A 20,649-nucleotide genomic window follows, 5' to 3' on the forward strand; every position below is an offset into this window, starting at 1 on the left:
CACCCACCCTCAAGGCTGAATGATGCCCTGTTGTATATGTCAGAGACGTGGGTAGCACGAGCTGGACTATATGTGCTCTCTTCTGTGGTCCTGAGGATGCTATGGGCAGGGGCTGGGGACAGTGGCTCTCTGGGGTACATACCATACTCTCGGGAGCGCAGCCTACGCCGTGGATCCTGCCTCATGCTTTCCTCCGAGACTGTTACATCATTGCTATGATGAGAAATAGATTGGGCTGAAAGCGTTCTCTGCCTTTGCTTCATCGAAGCGTACGACTCCTGCATTTTATTGCCTTGCGCAGCGGTTGTCCCAGGAACCTCTCTCTGTTCCTTTCGCAGTTTTATTTTAGTTTGGGGAAGGTTAGCTCAGGTTTAAACCACTTGGTTGTGGTTAAGTCTTAGTGACTTATTAAGCATTTAATATCCCAGTGCATTAGCTTCCCACCCACATCCCCTGTTTGAGATGGGCTGAGGGAAATAGCCAGTGCCCACATCTAATAGGTTGCTGCTCGGCAGGCTTGTATAAATGGCTTCCTCCTGGACCTCTTCTTTTTATGTTTAGTTCCTGACCTAATTAGGCATGAATGATGGCGTTAGCAGAGATCTTGTGACTGCATCACACAACACCTAATCCCTCGGAGAGATTTTGGGAAGATCGCTGGCTGCCGGAGGGGACACCTTTTTGTGCCGTGGGGACGTGGCAGTGGTGGCACAGTCATCGCTTCTGGTGCTCTGTGCGTGGCTCTGCAGCCCACCGAGCAGGAGTGACCCAGATAAACCAGTGTCCCCAGTACCTGGTGGCAGTTGGGGTATGCCCCGGTGCTGCCACCTCCACTCGGTGTTCCGTCGTGGCGTGGCACAGCTTAGTGACGGCGCGGCCAGGAGATTCTGCCTTAATTACTGCGGTACGTCTAATTGTGTTCCATCTTAATTTCTAGGTCCTTGCTTAACTTGTGCAGTACATCAGAAGCTCTTGTGAAATGTAATGTGCTGGAGCATCAGCACAGGAAAAAGCTCTGCCTTCTGTGAAGCCAGACTGTTGCAGTGTAATTTGTTTTGTAAGATTTTGAAAGGCAGTGTTGCAATCTGTAACAGTAGAATAGTGGGAAGATGGTCAGGTGGTTCTTGGGACTTCAACAGACAGATTTCATGTCTGTGTGTTTTTGCAACACCTTTCTATAAAGGGAAACATAATTTAAAATATGATTACTTAGTGTTGTAACAGTCTTCTCAAACGTTTTTGCATTATGCAGAGATCATTATCAGAGGCTGATATTAACTTGCAAAGAATATTATGCAAATCATTCTCCTGTTCTTCTAAAAAGAAATTTCCTTCATAATGCAAAGCGTGACAAAAAAAATTGTGCAGAGGCTTTTGGCAAAATTACATTCAGAAGATGTAACAGTTTTTCTGCTTACTAGCACAATCCATTTGTGCCTTTCTACTGGATTTTCTCAACTCAAGCTGATAAAGGATGAATTTTAAAATGAGGGCTGGGGCTGGGGGGGAGAGTATTGTACCTCATGGGCTCAGGAATAGACAGGCTTTTCGCATTTAGATCGTTGTTTTAAATCTGTACTGATAGTCAGTACAGGCTCTGACAGCGTTCAGCTATTCATTGCTCTCTGGAATTATTTGGTGGTGTGTCTCGTCTTTCCAGCGGGCAGGGGTGCGGAGCATCGCCTTCACCATGAGCAGTGCTTGTAGCTGCCCGACTTATTTTGCAGTGACAGGTTCCCCAGATGTTCAATATTCCACATTTATGGCACTGTTAAGGTTCTGTATCACTGGGACCAGTAAGACCATCCTGAATAAAAGGCACTGCCTGGGTGATGGGAGGTGGGACCACAGATGCCCGCAGTGGGACGGGTGGTCCTGCCGTTTTTCTTCGCATTTCTCTGAGCATCATCAGCCTGTTCTTGGAGGAGATCCTGGCCTGGCTGAAGTCATTGTGGATTGTGCCACTGACTCTATCCCTCCTCCATATTCTTTTTTTTTTTTTTTTTTTTTTTTTGTGTGACAAACTGGTTGTATCAGTTCAGAGCTGCCCTTTTCTAATACAGAAACCAGACCCTACTCAAGTAGAGAGTATTATTTTATAGGTATGTAAAGGGATGTTCTGCTCTTATTATAGATTGATTGACAAAAATAGACCCTAGTAAATATTGTAACGGGTTTAAATGACTGAAATATTTACAGGCTACGGATCACAGTCAGAATTGGAAAGGCTCATTCACTGTAGGACCCTATTTTTCAGGCACTTAAGATCATTTTGAAAAATGGTAGCCTTTGCCCTGAATTTTTTTTAGGCATTTCTCAATACAAATGTGATTGATAAAACTCAGTAAAATTCAGAAATATATATTGAATTGTAGCACCATAAAATGGCACAGGGAGTTTTCATAGCATGGGAAATTTTCAGATTTTTTTTTTGTGTGTGTCTGGTTAGATAACTCAATATTTTAAAATCAAACCAAATTAGATAAATAAGCTGGGAGTTGTAGTTAGCATTCGTCAAGCAACTTAGGCTGGATGTTCAGGCATTGACTGACTCCACCTCTAGCTGCAGGGTTTCCCTGTTATGAACGGGTGAATACTAATCCTTGTTTATTCTCTGCTGCAGAGAAATGGATTCATCAGTAGTTTTCGATCTTGAAAAGAGGCCCTTGGTGAGAGCGGGGTCGGAGCGCCCAGGGCGGGGGGATGCAGCAGTGCCACGCACATGATGCTGCTCAGCTGGGTACCACTGTTTGTACCGGCTCCCAGTGCGAGATACTGTACTTCGGTGGCACGGAGGAGAACTTTTAATACCCTGAAAGTGGCCCCAGGGTGTGGTTGCGATGTGATAATTACAGCAGTGAGCGATTACAAGAGTCAGCTCTGCCCTGTGCTTTCCATGGCCTGCCCCGGGCATCTCCTGGTACCCTGCTTGCCCCCCACGGCGAGCTGGAGCGTGGAGGTGCACGCTGGAACCCACTTAATGAATTCCTGGGAAGGGGTGACTTATTTTACTTTTTTTCCAAGATTACATGGAAGGATAAATCAAAGTAGCGTGGTGTTTTACTCTAAACACAGTGGCAGAAAGGAATCTTTTTATCTTCTGGCATTCTTTGTCTCCTGAGTGTTTTGTGGTGCGGACTTGCTGGCGGAGCGGTGTTGAGCACTTTTCTGCAAATTTCTTCCTGGTATCCTCTTGAAAACAGTGATGCTGCCAAATGGAAATAAAATATTTAGCTCTAAACTTCTTTTTTTTTTTTCCTCTTTTTTTTTTTTTTTTTTTCCTGTCCTGGGTGGGCTCTGTCCTCAGAGGTGGGCTGCGCTGCTGGGCTTGCTGGTGTCGAATCTGCCTGTGTGCGTGCCCAGTGCTGGCTTCAACTGGGACAGCAGAGTTATTGCTCATGCTGGACAACTGATTTCTCTTTTCCCATGTTCCTCTTGTATTTCCAGTTGGAAATATATCCGGGAGTATTCCATGTCAAGGGAGTAGGGTGAATTTTTTTTCCCTTGGACTGCTGTAATGGTTAGGAAATTAAAAAACCCCACCAGGACTGCATATAAGTGGCTGTTTTTTCCTTTATCTTTTGAAAAAGACTGTAAATGCAAAGATCAGGGTTGCTGTATGGTGGTGGACTCAGGTGTGAGCCCAGCATGGAGCTGGGTTGTGTCCAGAGCAGCACCTGGACCTCCTGGAGAGGCTGGGTGCCTGTTCACATCAGTCACCTATTTCCCATTGGGAACCTGCCCAGTGATGGGTCAAAACACTCAGAAAAGCTTGTCCAGGTTGAAGGAAGACCTTAGAGTCTTTTAAAATACAGTGAAATTTTCTAGACTCAAATTCTTCTTTCTGTAGGTAAGCCCAGCCTCTGAGATGGGCTGCAGCATGAATTTCTTTGGGGTTTATAGTATTTCTTAAAGAGCATTTGCAGCACTAATCATCAAGCTCCTTCCCTTTGTTTTCTCCCTTTTCCCAATTAACCTCATGTTACACTGTGCAGATCAACAGTGGCTTTTATCCGCCACTGCTCTTTGCCGAGTTGTTCATCCCTGCCTGCCTCGCTCCAGCCACGCCGTCACCATCACGCATTGATAGAACCAAAGCGGGGGCCAATGTGATCTGCTGCTGTCTCTGCTGGAGGGACACTCTTCCCAACAAACAGCATGAGAATGGCAACTGGTTATGTAAATTACGGGCAAGGAATTAAAAAAAAATAAATTTAGTGCATGGTAGAGGTTATGCCAACGTGAATTAGGTGCTTGCCCATCTGCAGGTGTGATGCTGGCTCGTGGATGTGGAAGCAGATAGTACAACCTTGAAGAATCTTGTAGGACAGAAAAGTTTTAATTAAAAATCTGGCTCGGTTGAGGGTATTTGGGTTTAGTATGAATGTCTTCATTTCTTTTGAAAAAGAATTAAATGAAACCCTTAGTATTTTTTTTTATTTCTGCATATTTATTCTTGAAGTTGAAGCATTAGAAAATAATTGAGTAAAACAAAATCCACAAGGCTTCAAATTACCTCTAGCTTAATGTTTTATTTAAAAGGTTTGCTAACTGACATTCTTTATAATGAATTAGGTCACGCGGCTCTAAAGAGTGTTGTCGGTTTTCTTTTTTACATTTAAATTTGAGGCTGCTTCCCTCAAAACTTGGGCTCCGCTGCCATGAACCGCTGTACGATTGTGACTCCCCGGCTCGGGGAATCTCGCTCTAATTATTCTCAATCACACTAGTGCAAATGAATATATCCATGTTTGGAGGATCGAAGCGGTGTTGTCATGGCAATCTCCGTAAGGTCATGAGAAACTCATGGATACTGTTCGCCTCCTCTCCCAGGAGACCCCTCTTACCTTTGCAAAACTATGGATTTGGGAGGTTTGGGTAATAACTTTAAAGCATGATTTTGTAATGATTTGGCTAAAAGGGTTCTCTGTTTCCTACTGGGTAGCCGAAGGCGCCGCGGTTCAGGTGAAGGTGATTATGGGCTGTGGCTCATGCCTCATGTGCTGACTAGTCATCTTCCTCCGGGAGCTGCAGCTGCAGATCCCGGTACGTGGACCAGGCTGGCTTCAGGAGGCTGGATCCTTACAGACCATGGCAGTGGAAGGGACCCATTTGGTGGGTTCTGGTTAATGGTGCTGAGGCTTGGGTTTTGTTGGGATAGGGCTTGCTTAGATGCAATTAAAAAACACCCCAACCCAAAAAAAACCAACAAAAAAATCCCCACCAAACCCCCAAACCAAAAAAACCCCAAACCCAGCTCTGCTTGGAGGTGATGCGAGCTGGGGCTGTAGCAATAGGAAGCCCTCAACGCTGGCCCTGTCCCCCAGTGTGGCTGGGGTTGTCACACCAAGCCCGTCCCTTCCCTCCGTGCCTGTAGCAGCAGTGCGGAGCGCTGCGGTCACTGCAAAGGAGTGTGGGCGATGAACCGCAGGTGCTGCTGTGCTGGTTGGGAGGGCACTCATGGACCAAGTAGGTGAACAGTAAACGCTGGAAGAAGTGGAAAAAGCAGCGAGGGGCTGTTTGCTCAGCCTGGCTTGGGGAGAGCTCCCCGAAAAGAAATCGTGGCAGAGTCACAGGGCGGTTTTATTTGGGTTCTGCAAGGTAAAAAAAAATGGATAACAAACTGCGTCTACGTGGGTGCACAGCAAGAGGCTTTACGGCTGCAAGTGTGAGTCTTTGCTTTTGTGAACTTCTGTTTGGGAAAGGAGCTAAATCTTAAATCAGAATTAAGGCTAAATTAAAAAAAAAAAAAAAAGTCAAAGTGACCCCCACAGTTAGTTCATTCTGCTTAATGAAATGTGTGGAAACCTTTTGCATGTTTGGATTGCAGCAGCAACACCGATGACTTTACAAATATCTTGTGTAGTAAGAAAAATGAGTTCACGAAAATTGTCATTTAGCAAATCTTGGTTTAGGCGATCCCTGTAGTTGTGGGGTTATGCTTTTGTCTTTCTGAGTTCTTTTTGTTTTGTGTTGGTTTTTTTTTTAAACAAACACCACACAAAAGAAAACGAAAAATAGGTCTTAGTGATAGAGAGCCATTAAAACATTTTGATTTGCAACTGAACGCATGTTAAATCTGCAGTTCTTTTGCTAGCCTGGAGGAGTTACACATACACACGTACCTACACACACCCGTCATCGTTTGAGCCTTTAGACAGGTTTAGCACACCATGCAGGTTACTTGGTTTGAAAGATCTAATTTGATTTCATGATTGGTAGCAGTATTCTCAATAAGGTGTGAGATCTGTGTTTAAAATTCAAAGAAAATCTGAAGTTTTAGTGGCTATGGCAGAGACGTGGCTACGCCTGTCAGGGTGACATGTAAGCCTGTTACATTATATTCGTTATCTACACTTAATTGTTTCTGGTTGCCACGTCTTTCAAGATTTTGAGCCTAGCCCGCCTTGTCCTTTCACACCCAACGTGCCCTCACGCGTCAGAGGAGGAGAACAGGTTTGCACGCGTTGTTGCCCCGTGCAGGTGCAGGGAGCGGTTCCCCCTCACCGTGCAGAGCCCCAGCTCTGGGCAGCAGCCGTGCCCTCCACCACGGGCTGCCCTGGCACGCCAGGGACACCCCGACCATCACCTCTGCCATCACGGGGTCTCTTTTGACCTGACTTTCTCTAGAACTTTACAAGCACGTTATGCTAAAGGATTTTAAATTAGTATTTTGGGTAATTGCTGTAAATCAGAGAAGGGCTTCCCAGTTTTGAGTGCAGGTATGAGTTGGGTTTCAAAAAAACCGCCAAGACGCTAAGCAAGTGGAACTTAGGATTAAAAGCCTATTTACATGTAAAGAATTATTTTAAATTATCTTTCTCTCTGCTTTCTGCGGAGGGATGGAGGAGAGGCTGGGCTGACAATGAAGCTGGTTTTCTCAGCTGGCCTCCTGGCATTGGGCTTTCTCATGTCCTGCTGCCTCAATGTGCACAAAGGGCTTAAGCCCATCAGCTTGGCACCTCTAGTGTATCTGTTAGTGCTTCGAGGTCTTCAGGACTTGCTGAGAAGCCCTCTAAACAACTTTTTCTGACCTCTTCTGGCTTGTACACCCAACGCCTGGAGAAGTGGCCAGCAAGCTGCTGTCCCGTGCGAGGGGCTGGGTGGGTTAGCAAAGGCTCGGTGCAGCCTTTAATGCTGGAAAAGCACTTAACGGCAACGTCTGCAATATTTAACATTGCTTCAGGAACCTCCAGTTATCCCTGGTGTTGGCTCTTGTCAATCGTTTGGATGACTGTAGCGTGTTCCTTCCAGCTTTGGTGACAAGAGCGTGTGAGTAAGCAGAATAGCCAAATTTCTGAACGATGGCTCGTGGCGATTTCCTAATTTCCTGAGCAAGTGCAGGCTTCTTGGGGTTTCGTTCCTGTGCCAGAAAGACTATTTGCTCATACAAAGTTCTTCGTTGTAATAGGAAAAAAATCAATTTGATTACTTTCATGTCAGCATGCATGTCTAATGGCTTAGAAGTTATTGCAGCCATAAAATATACAGTATCATTTCTCTCTCACTCTGAAATTTGACAGGATTAATATAGTCAGCATGAAATCTTAGTCATAAAGTCGACCATAAGTGATGGTAAAATTAGCTGCTGAAATCGTCTGCTTATGGAAAGCATCTTCTGTTTTTCCTTCTGGGAAAAAATATCAAGGGGCTGGCATGCGGATGGGAACGGGGAGCTTTCTGCATTTCAGGCTTTAATACAAATGTGTCCATTTCATCTCACGTTCCTCTCGAGAGAGGTGGCGGGCGCTGCTGGGCTCCGTGGTGGCCCAGGCAGCCTGTGGAGCAGTGTTACAGCCCGTCCATGGGGGGGGGGGGCGGGGGGGCTGGGTTCCATGGCCAGCGCAGCAGTGATGGGGGGATCACGGCTCTCCCGCATCCTGTCCCCCCGTAAGTCATTCCCTGGGTGAGCCGGGGTGAGGTAGAGCCTGAAAAGCACCTTCCTCTTCGGGGTCAGGCTTTGGGTTGGAAAGTGGTGTGGTGTGGGGGGTGCCCCCCTGGTGGTGTGTGTCCTCCAGCGGCAGGCAGTGTTTGCCCAGGGAGGGGTGGGCGATGCACCGATTCATCTCAGGCACTGCAAGCCTTCTTGTGGCTGAAAAGCAGCTTCTTTGCCTGGGTCAGTGCTGCGGTGAGGCTGGAGGGAGGTGAGGTCCAGGGGAGCAGAGCTTTGATCATGCTCTTCATCCATGGGCTTCTGTGGATGCTCTTGCTGGTGCAGCCTGGGTGGTCGCCGCTGTCCACCTCGCCCAGTTCCCTTGGGAAGCAGGGTGGGAGAGACGCCCCGTAGGAAGCTGCCTGGCTCTGAGCTGAGATGGAGAAACCTCTGCCTGAAGCAGAGTTTCCTCCTGGCGAGTGACCATGCCGGGTGCCAGCGGAGGAGCCCAGCAGGCGGCTGGAGCAGCCGCCCCATCCTGCTCATCCACCTCCAAAACTGCCTTGGGAAGCGGAGGTAAAGCATGGGGGGCTGGGCAGGGGATGTCTGCTGACATGTTAATCCTTCGCCAGCCCAGCCTTTGAATGACTTGTTACTGGTTTTGTTTAATGACATCTCATTGTGTAAGGTGCCCATAGCTGTTTTTTTCTGCTTATGAAGCTGCTTCCAGAAAAAAGTAAGGAGATGGGTGCCGGTGTCTTTAATATCAACTTTAAAATTAGACCAAGGGCAGACAGCATCTTGCATCCAGGGGTCACTTACCCACCCCCATAACGTCCAAGACCAGGGTTCTGTTGCTAGCCCTTCTTGGCCCGCTTGGCTTTGCAAGGGGAAATTTCTCCTGCCTCCTGAGCAAAGACATGTGGGGTTTAACTTCTCGGGGGGTGGGGTGGGGGTGGGCTTGGGGGTCCTTCCTATTGTATCCGGATGCGCCCGCCTTTGGCTGGAAACTGTCGTCCTGCTGGTTTTGCATGTTCTGCCTCCCTTGGCAGCCCCGTTGTGAAAAGTTAATATCTGGTCATTGGTTTTGGCTGCATCTCCAAGGCAACTTCATTCACACGCCAGCTCCCGTTCATACCGATCAGGACATGCCTAGATGACTAACTCTGGTCTCCTGTTACGCCATCCCAGAAGGGTTGTTAACTCCTTCAGCCCAGGTAGGTGGTGATACAGCAGGGAATGGGCCGACAGAGCAGGTGGATGCTGTAAGCACCCAGCAAATGCCGACTTGCTCTGTGCCCCCTCCATCCTTTCTGCTTTGGTTTGCTCCCCAGTGTCCCATCCAGCCTGGAGAGCAAAGAGCTCGTCACTATTTGAGATCCTTTTCTGTGCAGAAAGGTCTCAGAGTAAGTTTGTTTCTCCTGAAATTATTATGCTTTATTATCCTTTGGTTTGGGCAGAACACTGCCTTTGGGATCTAAATTCACTGAAAAATTTCATTTGAAAAAAAGAACTTGGCTGTACACTAGCAATACACTCTGAAATGTAGCTAAAATTGAATTTTGCATTTCATGCAAACCGAAGCGGGGGGGGGTCCTCCAAGGGACAGGTGATGGCAGCAAGACCACCCAGTTCCCAGCATGTGTTTGGGGTCTGTGAACCCCGCGAGACAGAGTTATAACAGGTTAAAATGTGGAGATGCCCAGCGCTGCTGCAGCGCCTGGGCCCTCGCCGATGTGCCTATTTCTGTACGGGTTTGTCAGATACAGATTTACAGCCCCCAGAGACTCCTTTTGATTCTCACCAAAAGATGTAGGAAGGAGGAAGATAAGCCAAACTTGGGGGGTTGGGGCGGGGGGGGCGGCGGGTTTGCCATTTGTTTCTCTCACAGCAGTGCTGAGAGGTGCCGGGGACGGGTCCCACAGCACCCAGTGGTTCCCCCTTGGGGAGAGTGGCCGGTTCCCAGGACAACATCCGAGCGGAACACAGCAGGTCTAGCTCACACCAGCACCAAGCAAAGTGCTTGAGCTTGGTGGGCATCACTAGGATGCGATGCAGTGCCGCGCTCTTCCCTTGATGTGTTTGAATACTGACGTGGGTCATGTATCCAACCGGGATGTCGTGATGCTGCTTTTCTTGGACTTCTGGAGGGGATTTGGCAGGTAGGAGAAGCAGGTTGGGTTTTACTGGGCCACATTCCTGGCCTCCTTGCAGCCTAAGTGGGGTATCGCAGCAGAAATCAAGCATCAAGATAGCCCTGAGGATCGCTGCAGCATACAAACTTGAAACCCTGTTAATTTTTTAATGCCCGGTGCATTTTAGGAGATCCTTTACGCTGAAACATCAGGCAGAGAATTAAACACGCTGGGAATATGAACCTGCCGTGGCTCGTGACCGTGCCTGAGCGGGCGGTGGTGCTACACTGCGGGGGAGCTCACTAGAGACATCAGAGCGATGACCCCAAGGACCTGGGGTGCAACACCCGGTCGGGGAGCATTACCCCGTGCACCACGTACAAAACCCACTGTCTCGCCAGCCTCCCTCTCCAGCTGCTGCTTTCCCTTCCTAGGGAAGGAAAAGTGCTGTAGGACTGTTTGCAATGTAGCTGCTATAACTCTTAAATTTTAATAATAGATTACCATTAGTATCAGCCTTATATAATGCACACCTCATTATTGCTTACTCAGAATAATTTTGCAGCCTCCTTATAGAACCTTGGAACTTTATTTGCTGAGTATAAAATATGCAGAAATGCATGAATAGTTTTAAGACTTGGTACCCTAAACTAATACACTGTGCTTTTTTTTTTTCCTGCACCATGATTGAAGTCAAATTAACATATTTACCTTCAGTGCTCCCAGGAGTAGCATTAAAAAATTCAAGAGGTGATTCAGAATAGTCTCCGATTTACTGTGTTTAAAGCTGGATTTCATTTCTCAATAAAACCATGCAAACACTTGACTCCCTTTCAGCTTTGCAGCCTCTTCCCTCCCTGTGCAGGTCGTTGGACTTATCAACAGATGGTAGCAGTATTATTAATGCTGCATTCCCAAAAGGAAGCTTTTTATTTTATTTTATTGGTTTTTCAGGATGGGGGAGAAAGCAGGGATAGAGAATAAGGGAGAGAATGAGTTATAACAAATAGCACAGAAGCAGAGCTGCTGTTTTAATCTGAAATAGGGAAAAGTATCGAGTGTGATTTTTGTCTTCTGCCTGCCAGCGCTGGTTCACTGTGTAACGTTGGTTACGTTATCATGCTCTGCCTCAGTTTATCTGTGAGAACTGTTTCCTAGGGCAAATCATGAAGCTTAATTTTTGCTGTATGTTGACATCTTCCCAGGAAGAAAAGCTGTGTAAATGCAGGGGTAGGGAGTGGAAATGGTTGCTTTATTGCCCAGTGGTTTCTTTATTCTTACCAATGATTACCCAGGAGCTCTCCTGCCTGTGCCTTGATTTATTCCTACAGCTATAGGGTGTAGCTCCAAGAGACCCCACGACAGTTGGGTTCAGGGGTGGAAATTCCTGCACCAAAGCCCCAGGCTGCTCCACCATCGCCTCTGCCGTGGGCTCCTATGGGGAAGCACCGTCTCTTAAGCGTATCGGTGCTGCAGGGAAACCTTCGATGCTACTGTTCCTGACCAGGTAATAAATATTCTGGGGAGAGGGTCTGTGTAAGGAGCCATTTGCTCAGCTGGGGCGAGTCGGTACCCTCTGAGTGGGACAACTCTTCTTGAAAATTCAGTTTACTGTGGGCTGGAGAGACTGCAGCGGCTTCTTTTCCATGCCTGCTCCTAGATTAGGAAGTTATTTCAGCAGATGTTGTTTCCTAAGAAAATGGGTTAATGCTCGGTGGTTAGAATGGTGTGGCAAAAAAAGCTTACTTGTGTGAGGTTTTGGCTAATTGCCTTGCAAGTGTTACAGAGCGTTGCAGCAAATTTCCTGGATTTCGCAATCGTGATGGTTCTGGTTTAACTGGCCAGAAAGATTTTTCAAAAATACACGGAGAAATGGAAAAAATAGAGGCAAATCACTTGCTGTGTTGCTGCAAAAAGCTGAAGGACCTGGCGGCTGGTGTGAAAAGTCTCCAGGTGTCTGAGCAAGTAATTGAGATCCGGGGCTGAACAGATCTCTCTTATCGTCTTTTAATTGATGAAAGGCTGGTGTTGCTCAGGGGCAGGCCAGAACGAGCCCTTCTTAGAAATAAGCAGGAATTCCCTGGCAGAGAGCTCCCTGGGAGAACAGGATTGTCTGTCATTCCCAGTTCATAGGAATTGGGAAAAGGGCTGTTGCGCAGGAAGGGGAGGGCTGCCGGCATGCAAACCAATCTCTGCTCCCAGGGCAGGGACCTTGGGGGGTCCCAGCTGGCATGTGGAAGCTCTTTCTCAGCATGGAAAGCCCTTACAGGCCATATTCCCTTGTTTTGTCCTGGGAAGGTCGGTGTCTGGGTGCTGAGGGGCTGCCTGGGGCAGCTGCCACCCAGCTGTGCTTCGGGGATGCTGCTGCAGGGGTACCCTTTGGTGCCCCCCATGTTCTCACGTGCACGTGGTACTTGGCCCCAGGGGGGGCTTTTTTCCATGCCTGCTCCTACGTCGGTCCCCAGTGAAGGACCAAGGCTTGTTCTCCGGGTTCCCCAATTTGGGGGCAAGCGAGGTGGCTGTCAGCGCCCCGTGCTGCCACTGCTGCCTCCCGCTCTGCATCCCCACCGGCTCCCCGGGAGCAGGGCACTGCACGGCAGGCGGCGAGGGATGCAGGGGAGGTGTATTCACGCGCTTCTGAAATGCATCTGCCAAAGGTACTGGTGCAGGTGAAAGCAGAACCTGGCCTGAGAAACGGGGCTGGTTTGTGTTCAGTAATATCTGTGCAATGAGTCCTGCTGCTCTGTACGGCGACGGCAGCACCGTGTACCTCACTGCCACACTGCCACCTCGGTGGGGACAGCTGCCTGTCCCCCATCTCCCCGCCGGCATCCCAGCTGCAGGACTGCTCCCCACTGCTGCCTCAGCTTTCTGGTCCCACCCAGGGCCGGCGGAGGTGGAAGATGCTTGGAGCTGCGGGGACAAGGAGGAGTTTGTCTGCACACAGTGAGGCCAGGAATTCCGTAAGAAAGGCAGGTGCGCAGGGAAATGCAAATCAAGTATTGCTATTTCTAAGAGCATCGCTGTGAAAAGACTTACCGTTTTGAGGAGTGTGATGGCAATGAACTGCAGCCGGCGGGGCTGGGAGGGAAACCTCCGGCTTTCAGGGAAGGGTGGCCGCAGTGTCATCCTTCGACATGTCCTGCCATCCCTCGACATGTCCTGCCATCCCGTGCCATGGAGAAAACCATTTTCCAGGCCAGTGTTCCTGGGGCCACGTGCCAGTGCAGCCGTGGGCCGGGGGCTCGCGACATCAGCCAGCACCACATCCCCATGAGCAGCAACGTAAAACAGGAATAAATGAACTTGGCTTCACAAACTTAGTGCTTAAATATTTTTCCCAGGCAGGAAAAAAACCCCAAACATTTGTTTTCCATGCAAAACAAATATATCTTGGGAAAGTTCCCGAAGTTGCGTGTTTAACTGTTTGGATCTGTGCATTTGTAGGAGAGAAGTGATTATACCCTGGTACAATTATTTTTCTTTTTAAAAGGAAGCTGAAATGTTTGCGAGGAAGACATTTTAAGTGACTGCTGGGGATGCATGAGAGCGAAGGGGGAGCCGGGTTTGATGATGATTGCTTTGCTTCACTTTATTGCTGTTGGGAAGGACGCACCTTCCCTTCATCCCCTCCCTGCAAGGACTAACCACAAATGCAGCCTTTTACTGTTGTGTTTTGGGGCTGTTTCTGCTTGTCTTCTGAATTTTATTGAAACCTGTGTCTGGTTGCTAGTGTCTTTTCAATCCTACCGAAATATGAGAGCTGTTACTGGAGTTTATTTAGCACAATGGAGTCTTTTGCATAGTTAAAATTGCGGATGCTGTATAAACCAGCAGCTCTCTCTGTCCTTCCCAACAGCAGAAGATGCTGCAGTGGGATGCTCCTTCAGGCGATGTGGGGAAGGGGTGAAAGGGAAGGGACAGCCCCCTCCAGCTGGGGAGTGCGTGGAGGGGAAGGGCCGTCGGAGCCGATTGCCCCTTCCCCATTCCCTGTGGCAGCAGGTGAGGGGTGCCCGTGGGAAACGGGGGGCTGACACCCAATGGGGGGCTTCTGTCTCCAGCCACGGGTACCACTCACCCAGGATGGAGATTTCCAGGGTGGTGGGTGAGCTCCCTGCAGAAGGACCCATCAGTTCTTTCCTGCACTGCCCCTCCCTTGTGCTCACCTCACGAGACCCCACTGTAACTATATAAATACAGAGATACAGAACTCAGATTTATTTTTGCATGAAATCACTGTTTTATATAAAATCCCCGAGGAGATGGTGTGGAGGCCCATCACCATGGCTGGCGTGATGCACAGTTTGTGTTGGCATCATCCTGTCCCTGTCCTGGGGGGGCAGGACCCCCAGCCCCGCTGTGGTACTGGGATGCAGTTAGGGATGGGGACTGGAGAGGATGGAGAAGGGAGTCTGCGGTGACTGTCCTGCCTGGAACAGGTCAGGATTTGGCATGAGGACAAGTGACATGAGTTTGGTGGTCTTCTGATTTGATGGTTTGTCAAAGCCAGATTATCAGGGTTTCTCGGAGCTGGGAGAAGGTGGGATTGGGGTGCACCAAGCAGGAATTTGCCCAGGACAGCAGGGTGCTGGAGGAGGCTTTTCAGCACGTTGGCCCTTCATGAGCACTGTGAACACACCGTTTGAAAGAAGCTAGAAATTAAAAACATGCCACAGTCTACTCTGCAGAGGAAAAAGGAAAAAAACCCAATAACCTACATCCTGCAGCCTCTCTCCATGAGCGCTTTCTGCACGCTTTGCTGTCATTAATAGTCACCATTCCAGAGCTAGAGATGTTTAATTTATTTGTGTTCTCCTAACACCTTTCTGTTTCATAACAGTAATCACCTCTCCTGGTTTGGCCGGGAGGCAGTGGTGTCTGCTGCGCTCCCTGTAATCCAGGAGTGAATCAAAGCAACTTTTTACAAAACAAGATTCTCTTGCTGTTGCAAAAGAGCTTTGGGGAAATCTGGTTTTTGTGGTTAAGGATCTTACTCTGATGCACAAGGAAAATTATGTGTAGCTTTTATTTGGCCCAAAGGATTCTTACAACATTATCCGTATTTCCTTTAATTTGTGGGATTTCTAGTAAATGGGCTTAAAAATAGGTCCGGGCAAGATGCCAGGGTACATACGAACAGCAGAAAAGCTTTGCAGGCTGTGAGCAGCTCGCTTTCACTTCTCCCTCAGCACGGGCTGGGGGACGGAGCAAACACTCACCTTTTGGGGTTAAATTTAAGGATGTCTTGGAATTCTTTGGAAGTTGATATTGCAAGAAAGATTTTTCAGCTCTTTAATAGAACCAATGCGATATTGTTGTTGAGCTGGACACAGATCTGGAAAGGGGCAGGATGAGCTGTAGCACCAGGGGAGGACAAGAGCATGGGGGGACCCTCACATAAATCCCTGGACCCACTTACTGATGGGATTTGAGGACACTGGAAACCTGGTGTACAAGTAGGAGCAGAACATGGTGATGATAAACAGTTGTTTTTGTTTTTTTTTTCCTTTCAGCTTTGCATTCTCAGAAGTCTCTTTAAGCTTTTTGTAAAATGGGAAAAATCTAATAAGGGAGAGGCGATGGCTTGGAGCCGCACTCCCAGCCGGGGTGACTGGCGGGTGCCCGGCTCCCTTTGGTGATACTTAGCTGGCTCTTTCTTCAAAATCAGTCTCAGTTCAAGTGACTTAAAAATGTATTTTTCTCTGGGGACAGCCACCCACAAAAGCCTTTCATTAAGATGTAGTGGGTTTATGCAGCTGGAATCCCAGCGGTAAAGGGAAGGTAAGTGGGAAAGGATGCTGGCCGCGCCGTGTGGCAGCGAGCCTGCCTCGCTCCGCGTTCCTCTGCTGGGCACGGGCGCCTTACGGCTTCCCCAGATGTGCAATTTGTGTCCTACTTTTGCAAAATTTAGATAATTTTAATTAAATCTTTGGACAGAAATCCATTAAACTTTATTTTATTTTGAGTACCGTGAAAGTTGTGCCCCTCTGTTGCTAGTAGCTTGTTGGGACATGAAGAGGAGGAGCGGGGAGATGGATGAAGAGGAGGAAGGTTCAGCAGCAGCAGTGTGTTGGATCGGTGCAATGGGCAAGGAGTGATGTCTTGGCATGGGGAAGGGCAGGCATGTGGCAGCAGGGCCAGGGTTGAGTTGGGGTTGTAGCAGGTCCTGTGGGTCATGGGCTGAGGAACCCACCCTGTGGGGAGCAGCGTGTGGGTGCGAGCTCACACTGTGCCCCTGCCAGTGCTCTTGAACTAAAAATGGGCATTTTCACGTGGTGGTGATTGAGTTTCATGAAATCAAGAGGACCCCGGTGCCTGATGCAGAAGCAAGCTTGTTAAAGGGGAGTTATTTATGCCATTGGCCGTAATGTACTAATAACACTTTTCACCCGAGGATACCAAGTAGCTTTACAGATATTGGGTTCTGGGATGCCTCTGTGAAGTGGGGGAAGTGTGGTTAATTCACTTGTACAGGGGAGGACACCAGGTCTCATCTCTGCTGCCAACCCGCTCCAGTGCAGCCTGGCTCCTCATCCTGTGCCGCACCAGAACCGCGCTTTTCCTGGAATGGGAGTTGTTGTGGAGCCATTCCTCCGGGGTCACGGGGGCTGCAATCCCACGAGCTGTTAATGACACCACCCAGTTCCCCAGTACATTCTCTGGAGGAGGCAGGTAGATTTGCTGTGGCTCTTTATTGTAAGGGATAATGTCAGGGATGTGTCTGGAGGGCACCCGGCTCTGGAAAGCCCAGCCGAAAGGATGGAAACATCAGATAGCATTGCTGGCAGTTGGGTGGCACCTCGAGCCTTTTCCATGGGATTGATGTCAGTGGGTGCCGCGGGGCAGCTACCGGTTCAGAGGGCTCTTCCATGTTTCAGGAAAAAGCAGAGCAGAAAAAAATGCCCCATGCCACCTGGGCACAGTTTGGGTACTTTGTGAGCAGAAATCACCTGTTTCCCTCTGGAACAGGGAGCTGCTGAGTGCGGGCACCCCAGGACACCTCTTTTCTCATGAAACCTGGGGATTTGGCAGCTCCCAGCCCCGGGACCGCTTCCCCTGCTGCGCCAGCTCGCGATGCCGAAGCACCGCGCTCCAGCCAGCCCAGCACCGTGGCAGGAGTTCACATTCAAGCTGATGCTTCAAATTTACCTCCTTCGCTGGAGATCAGCTTTCCCAGCTGCCCCCGAGGAACAGGCTCCTGTTGTTTCTTCAAAGACCAAGGTTAAATGAGCAGCTGCAGCACAGCATGGTGGGAAATGCAGGTTTTTTAGGAGTTTGGGAGATGAGCCGGTGCCAGCGCTGGCCCCAGGGGCTACGGCTGGGGTCCGTCGCTGGGGCTCGCATGTGCGAACCCCCCACTTAAAACAGCATCCTCCCTGCTACACACACCTATAAGCCCCTTTGATTTTTCTTTTTAAAAATAATTGGGTTTGTGCGTGTGTGTTTTGTTTTTTGTTGTGGTTTTTTTTTAAAAAAAAATCTTAACGGAGAGACAGCAAATTTAATATTTTCAGTGTCTTGGATGTGTTGTGATTTACATTTGATTTTAGGCATAATTAGAAATGCAAGTAGAGCGCTTTGTGTTTTACCTCTGCTTCAACTATTTATGGCATGATATGCAAATGAAGCAAGCTATGAATATTAAAGATTAGAGTATGTTACAAAGTATCACTGTCTTTAATGAGTTCGGTAATGGGCACAGGCTTTGCACACACTTTAATATGGAGGTATTTTATGTTGTGTGCCGTCTCCGCGGCTCTGCAGCTATCGATGCCGTGTTCGGTTACATCCCAGGAGAATGGGGCCGTGATTTAAAACCCATCGAGCCCCGGATCGGCTGCAATAGGTAGGTGCGATTTCCAAGCGTGCCCATGACAAAGGCGGCTGCGGCTGGCGAAGGGTGTTGATGGATTATTTCACAGAGAGTGTTTCAGTTCTCGTCTAGGTCAATCCGTTTCATCTGCTGCAGCGTTGTAGATGGATCTGAGAATATGAAAGCGCTCGTCGACCTTTCAAGGTGCTTTGCAGCACTGGGAGGGAATCTTAAACACGCTCCTGCCAAAATGGAGCTGCTGCCTGGAACATCACATACAGCCCCCAGAAATTAATTTTGCCCTTCCTCTCCAATTAGCCTTATTGACAGAAAATTATTTTGGGGTTTATTGACACATCCGAAGGGGAATGTCTTAGCTGCTGGGTAGCAGAGGGTTGGGAAGTGGGGCTCCTGGGATTAACCCCTTCTTGCCATAGGGCAGCCTGGTTAGCACGGGTTTATCTCTAAACCAGTGAATAGTTTTGTCCCCAAAGTAGCATTGTGGTTGTAAAAGAGGAAAATAACGGTGTTTTGGGGCGCTGCAGCACACGCAGAGGTTTCATCCACGGGTAATCCGAGGAACAAGGTTCTGCCCAAGCACGGGGGCCCCTGGGGGGCGATGCTGGGGGGCTGCGGGAGGTGGGGGGAAAGCCAGGCAGATATGGAAAGCCACGGGTTTTGTGCCGAATGGGGCTTGGGGAGGGTGGGCGGTGGGGAGGGAGAATGGAGCCTGCCCCAGGGAGCGTGCTTTTCAGATTTGAGGTATTTAAATTACAAATTTTGATGAGGAAGATTGTCAGCAGTATTCAAAACAGTGCTTAAATTCTTTTGAAACACTGTCGAGCTGTGCTGTGGCAGTTGAAAAGTTTGGCACACAAGAACTTGGCCCAGAAGTTGCTGCTTGGGGTTTTTTTTCCTTTAAAACTCAATTCATCTGTATTCAAGTATCCCACATGCTTAAGAAAAAAAAGCCCCACCAGGCTCATACTGGTTTGAGACAGACCCTTGCATGCGAGGGAGGCAGCAGAAGTGATTGATCTCTAATTTCAGGGGGTTGCCTTGTTGGTTAATGAGCATTAATAACTATTTGTACTTGTGTATTTAAAAAATATAATAATTTTATAGTGCTTGTGCCTACCTCATAGAAAGAACCAGCAAACTAAACAGGGATTTAGAGTATGCTTGTGATCCACTGGATTATTAATCCATAGGCATTAGCTATACTTTTTTTTGGGGGGGTGGGGGTGGGGGGTGTCAGTTGGTGTTCATTGGCATGGGATCAGCTCGGTGTTTGCAGCACGTGTCTGAAGCATGTCCTGAACGCTGGGGAGACTTTCTTACTTTCAACCTCTGCCCGTCCTCTGCTGCATGAGGCTTGCACCTCCGTAAAACCCCCAAATCCGAGCCACATATGTGCTTTAGCTGGGGCTGTGCATCAGCGGGGCAATCCTGGGGACGTGGCTGGTCAGCTGTGGCACAGCAGCACAGAACCTGTAAGGTGTTGGTGTTGGCTCCGAAGATGTACTTGAGCATATATCTTTTATATATATATATTTAAAAATATATATAATAGATTAACCTATTATTCTATATTCTGCTATCATATATATATAAATACTCAGGGCTGCAGCATTGTCTGTGGGCGTTTTATGGCATGTTACAGAAATAGTCCCATCCTGAAGCTTTGGGCAGGATTTGTCGGACCAGTGAAGGGTTTTGTTGCAGGAGCAGAGAAGGCAGAAATGAAAAGTCAGGGTCGGGTCTCCTGAACTTCCCGCCTTGATGCTGGGAGTCGGGGATGAGTCTGCAGGGGTTTCCCCACCACCACCCCACCCCGGGAAGAGGGGAGAGATAGGCTTGTTTGCTGAAGTGCAGGCAATTAATGCCATGTTGGAAAAATGCAGGTTATTTGCTTTGCCCTGTCAGCCTGGGGAGAGTGGGCAGCCGGCTGAGGTGACCACCTCATGTCACAGATTCTCGGTTTCTCAGGTTTTTTGGTCAAAGATCAGAAAGCTCAGTTTTGCAAAACATCCTGTGCAATCTAGTATTTGCTTCTAGAACTACAGAGTTAAATTTCTGCAGTCTGTAACTTTCCCTTTCTGCAAGCTTATATTTCCATTAAGGATCAAGCTCAGATGCAATTGTAGCTTCACTTTATAGAGTATTAAAAGTTTAATGTATAAATGTCTTCCTTCGCCAGAACTTTTTGGCAGTAGCGTTTTCCAGTCTTGAAATTTCTACAAAAACATGAAGATCCGGGTTGCTGCAAGGGCTCAGCTGCCCTTGAAGGGTTAATTATATTATGCCTACTTTTTTTTTTTTTCTTAAAGCAGGGAGAATAAGCTGTAGCCAAAAGTAAAAGTCATTAATTTTAAGACAGAGATGTAAGCAAAGTTTCCTTCCCCTCTGCAGGTTGGTCAGGGTAGGCTATGCAGTAATTGAAAAGTAAAGGCAATTGAATTACAGGCTCCTGTCCAAACGGAGCGTGATTTCTTCTTTTTTTTTTTTTTTTTTTTTTTTTTAACAACCTCCATTGCATCAGAACTAGGCAGTATTCCTGATGTTCTCATGTGTGTTAATGCTGACTCACAGACTAACTTCAACAAGAAAAAAAACACACAGGCAGCTCCACCATACTAGGTAATGAGCTCTAGCAAGAAGCAGCGTCTGATGTTTTGTAAGCTTTTTTAATTGACCTTTTAAGATATTTACTTTATTTTAAGGCTTTCTGTTCCGTAGTGGCACGCTGGTAGAACTGAGTCATGCATGTTATATATTGCTAGCTCTGCTGTTGTGTACTAGGAGCGAGGAGAATACAATTCAGCATG

General features: G+C 48.1%; 1 protein-coding gene across 2 annotated transcripts in view; it reads left to right on the top strand.

Moving 5' to 3' along the window:
- NACC2 (NACC family member 2) overlaps nt 1-20,649 on the top strand; it is a 61,663-nt gene that overhangs the window by 13,481 nt on the left and 27,533 nt on the right. Inside the window, exon 1 of one of the 2 annotated variants that reach the window (XM_027809505.2) lies at nt 20,444-20,498. The exons of the other annotated variant lie outside the window; for it this stretch is intronic. The gene's annotated coding sequence lies outside the window, so the exon portion shown is untranslated. Of the gene's footprint in view, nt 1-20,443; nt 20,499-20,649 lie in introns of those variants that run through there. 2 annotated transcript variants of the gene reach the window in all.

The sequence above is a fragment of the Falco cherrug genome, chromosome 9 (genome assembly GCF_023634085.1).
Source record: "Falco cherrug isolate bFalChe1 chromosome 9, bFalChe1.pri, whole genome shotgun sequence".
NCBI lineage: Eukaryota > Metazoa > Chordata > Aves > Falconiformes > Falconidae > Falco > Falco cherrug.